The sequence below is a fragment of the Mesitornis unicolor genome, unplaced genomic scaffold (assembly GCF_000695765.1).
Source record: "Mesitornis unicolor isolate BGI_N332 unplaced genomic scaffold, ASM69576v1 scaffold33600, whole genome shotgun sequence".
In the NCBI taxonomy this organism is placed as follows: domain Eukaryota; kingdom Metazoa; phylum Chordata; class Aves; order Mesitornithiformes; family Mesitornithidae; genus Mesitornis; species Mesitornis unicolor.
The window spans coordinates 6,130-11,020 of NW_010159528.1; positions in this window are offsets into that span (position 1 = coordinate 6,130).

Sequence of the window (4,891 nt, forward strand, 5' to 3'; positions counted from 1 at the left end):
TTACAGTCACTGTTGAGGACAAACTGCAGGGTTTTTCCTCAAAGGGAGGTGCTCAGGGAGGAGACAAGAAGGGCTCCTTCTCTTATGCTCCCTCTGCAGACCCCTCTGGCTGCAGAGCCCGGTTCGTATGCGAAGCTCAGGGATGGAGGTTGGGCGTGGTGTGTTTGTCATCTTCTCTACTTACTTCTCACTCCATTACCCACCCTTTGTCCTTCTGGGCGCCTCGACAGATAACCTTTTAGTAATAATCTGAAATTCAAATACAAAGAATTGACTCCTGAACTGCCCTAATATTTGAGAAAGGTTTTAAAATAAAATAGGTTTTTCTGTGTCCCATTATTGGCCTGGCAGCTGCGTGTGTATGCTAGGTGTACTGAGAAAGGTAATATTAACAGAATGAAAAGGTCACAGTTATATAAAAATCCTTTTAAATCTAAATAGGCCTGCTGTACTGAATTCCCCACAGAAACACAGAGGTTAAGAGTTGAGAACATCTGGGCCTTGGGCAAGTCAAGTTGTGCATCTGTAAATGTTTATTTGCTTAAAGCTTATGGTTTAGGTCTTGCTGTAGAGTTTTTTGGCAGAAGAATATAGGCGGAGAAAATGTTTGTATCCAACTTCTCACCAGCTTGACAGGTAAAAACACTGAATTATAACACACTCAAAGGGGATGATTTGTAGCAATTTAATGCATTGTCTGCACGCGTCAGTGCATGGCATCACTGTAACACAGGTTGGCAGGAATGGTAAGCAGAGAGGTGGTTTGTGTGCTTGGGAAAGCAGGTGATACCTGAAAAGCTCTCTGAAATGTACCCTGTGCCACACACCATGTGTTTCTCTATCGCAGAGAAGAGTTTTCAATCCAGCCAACCATCTCCATTTCAGACTCCGTACCACCAGCACAGCGCACGCCATGGGGCCCAGCACTTGTCTCCTGGCACTGGGCAGCCGTCACGGCGTCAGCTGCTGTGCCTGTCCCGTGCAGCACCCTCAGGCTCCGAGTCCCCTGGCTCCGTTGGTCCAAACACCTGGCAGTGGGGCTCAGCATTTGGGGTGCGCTGTCCTCGCATCTCCTCCAGCCCCAGGCCACCATGCTGCTGGCTTTTCCCATAGCAGGGCGCTTGACTTCCTACAGGGTTGATTGCATGGAGCGAGGCGGCTCTGGCTGGCACGGTGTCCCACTTCCCCGTGCTCATTCTTCCCTCCTGCCGCTCTCACAGCCTTTCTCAAGGGCATTTTTGTTCCTGGCAAATTGGACGTTTGGGAAAGCGTCTCAGTGTGGCCTGTGCACAATGCAAAGGCCCAGCTCCGTGCTGCCTCGCTAGGCTATTGTGAACGCCCGTGCTGTCATTTTCTGTTCCTTTCCCGCTGATAAGTGAGTGAGTGTCCCCATGAAGATGCATTCAAAACTTTCCCAAGTGGTTTTTGGGGTTTTTTTTCCACATGTAGTACAACCTCACTGACCTGTTTCTGTGCCATTTCCCAAGACCTCACAAATGCATGGCCCCAGGGACAACCCAGGCCAGGCGACATGGCCCTTACCTGGGGTGAGCCGTGCACCCCGCCAGCACGGTGCCTGGCCCGCCCCACAGCACAGCACAGCGCAGCACAGCGCAGCACAGGCAGCCCTTGCAACCCTGCAGCAGAACACCTGCAGCAGAAATGCGAGAGCTCACCCGCTCTCGAAAGCTTTGTTTTTAAACACTGAAGCACACTTTGGGCGCCTCACTGCGTCTGAGGGGGGAACATATTTGACCATTTAGCACCACCAGTGCTAACCAGTATTAGCAGGTGAAAAATCAGTTTTGTTTCGGCTGTGCTGGCAGGTGGGTCTGTAGTTGTACAGTGCTGCGCTGATGGCTGCCACGGTGCTGTCAGGATGCACTGGGTGCCCACGGTTTGGGCAACTGGATCTGGAGAGGAGAGGTGGGACTGGCTGTGCCCCTGAGGACTACAGCTCCACTCGAATGGCCCGTTCCTGCACAGGCAGTGTCAGCCCTGGTCAGGCAGTTTCTCTGTAGCTGTGTACATGGAAAGAGCTCCCAGTGAGCTCCCTACCTCGCTGAAGAGCAGGATTGAAGGGCAAGGCACACAATGGGAGGAAATATATATATATAAATATATATACACGCACACATATATGTACCTGTCAGGCGCTGCCTCCACAGAGATCAGAAGTCCCTGCTTTTGTACAGGATGAACAGCGCAAGGCAGCCACACGTTAACCCCAAACCTGACACCGTTGCTTTGTTCTGCCTGCCTAAATGCTCCCTGAAGCCTTAATTAGTATTTCTGCTCTAATCCGCTTGCTAGAGTCAATGTGCAGTGTTAAGTACCTCTGTGTTCAACCAAAAGATTGGCTGCAAAACAGTGCAGGCTAAATGATCCCTTTCCCACCTCGCAGAGAGGTTTTGTGAGGTTTACTCCATCATTGTCAGATCCCCAGAGGAAAGCAAGTGTAGAAAAGGGAAGTATTAATGTCACGACTGTAATTGTCTGTCAGTGTCACAACATTAATTAAAAGCAAACAATTCAAATGTCAGATCTCACGTACAAATATGCTTAAGTATTTTCTTTATAGTTTACAAGAGGAAGTAATTCCCCTAGGCATGCCAACAGAGATTTTTGCCTTTTCACTGGTGTCTCTGCTCAGGCCTGGCTGGTTTCTGTGCCAGAGCCTGGCTGCGGCTGGGGATGGTGGTTTGGGTTTGCAGAGGACAAGGTGCCACGAGCTGCCCTTGATGGGGTCCTGCTGCGTGCTGTGGAGATTGCCTTCTTGTCACCCCTGTCCTCCCTCCCGTTCCCACATTTTGGGAGACTCTCCAGAGAATTTGTAGTGTAGGTCCTGCTCCCTGCTTTTAAGGGGAACACCACAGCAAACATATGCCAAGCTGAAGCTGCTTTAATCTGCACAGCAGCTGTGAATGTCCTTGCTCAGGCTACGCCCCAGCAGAGGCTGTGGAAAAGCCTGTGCTTCTGCACAGAAGGAAAATCCCCAGTGTCTGGAAGAGCTGACGACTAGGGAAGAAGTACTAGGTGAGAACCATTACCATATTAATTGTTCTATTAAATCTTTTTGTTTGTTTGTTTTCAGGTCTGGTCCTCAGAAGAGCTACCCCCTTCACCCAGCTGAGTGAATTTCTGCCTGTCAAAAGGAGCCATTTACCCCAAGGAAAAAGTTACGCTTTTGGGCCATACCCACGTATGTATAAGCTCTGACACAGAAATGTGTCTAAAGATTATGGGGCAGTTAGGACCCACTATCCCTTAAACCTTTCAAGAGATTACCGGCAGGAGAGTTAAATCCATCTTCCAATTAAAACTGAACAGAGCCCACTGCCAAGTAGCCAATATCTGCTCAAAGGCTGCAGCAGAACGAAACCCCACGGAGTCCCAGGCGAGGGCAGGGTGGGAGCTCGCACTGCGCACACCTGACCCGGGACACGGGCTGCGACTGTGGGGCGATTTCACATCATGCCCAGCAGCTTTCAGGTGACTTGTCAGAACCTTTTAGTATTTTGCCTCTTGGCAGCACCAACAATGACACAAGTTACTGGTTCACAGCATCCCTTGCAGGTGCAGGACAGTGAAAAGGGAAAATAAACAAAAGTATTAACAATGGCTGTGAAAATTTAACTTTTATTATCTGTTCACTGTATACAAAACACCATTCTGCATAGTGATAACTCATTTGTTGTACAGTTGACAGTGCACATCAACAAACAAGTGTTCAAGAGGTATACACTTAATGGGAAGGGCAGTGATGGCCAGTGTACATCACACACTAAGATCCTGCGACGCCAGCTGTGTGTTTTAGGGTGGAGAAGTACCTCATAACCACTCAATATGCGAGTAATAGAAATGGGGTAACGAGCATTTACTAATGAACCAAATTAAGAATAAGGATGAAGAGAGAAAGCGGAACTGATGTATCCAACACACAATCTCCGGAGTGCTTAATAAGGTTTTACAGAGGTGGATCCATATTTTTTTCAAACACTTCCATTTTTAAAACTGTTAAAATTTAATGATAAATAACAGAATCTCACAAATCTTCAGGGGCAAAATGCTCCACATTTATTTACATATGAAATGTGTTTAATACAGTTGTAATGGACATAGTGTATAGTAACATCTGACAGCAGCAAGACTTTTAAGGAACCAAACGATTACTACTGTATATCATGCAGCTATCTATATATACACGATTTGTTTTAAAAAAAAGTACAAAAATTTTTTTTAGGGATACATACAAGGTATAAAATGCAAAAACAAACCAAAAATATAACTCTCACAGAGAACTATATACGAAAGGGACAGCACGGTACCTTGTTGTACTTTGTGGCAGCAGACGCCTGCTGGAAGCAGCAGAGCTCGCTCCATGTGCTCTGTGCTGGAGCCGAGAGCCCCACTGTGCCTGCCTGGGCTGGCGTGAGCTGGGACAGCTGCGCTGAACTGACACTGAGCACCAGAAAGTTTGGCATGAGCCTACGGAGCTGGGCAACACCAAGCCCTGTAGCGAGGGTTAACTATTTTCTTTCAGTAACCAGGAATTACGGAAAATACATAATGCTGTGTACTGGCTTCTATATAATGTTTAATAAATTACATGACAAAAAACATCATCATTATAAACCTATTCCTCTAATTACATCTTATTTGTTAAATCCAGAGCAGCCCAGCCCTTTTGTAACAGTCTGGGCTTTGATCACAAGCACCTGATGGCCTAAAAAATCACTTCATGATACACAGAGTTGTGCAATTACACTTTTGAAAAGTACTTTTATCATTCCAGGGAGTCTGCACCTGTTTAGGTTGCCGCCTAAGACCAGCACTGCATTTTACATATGCAGTGGTACTTTTTCTTCTTCTTCTTTAAGAAAGAAAGAGA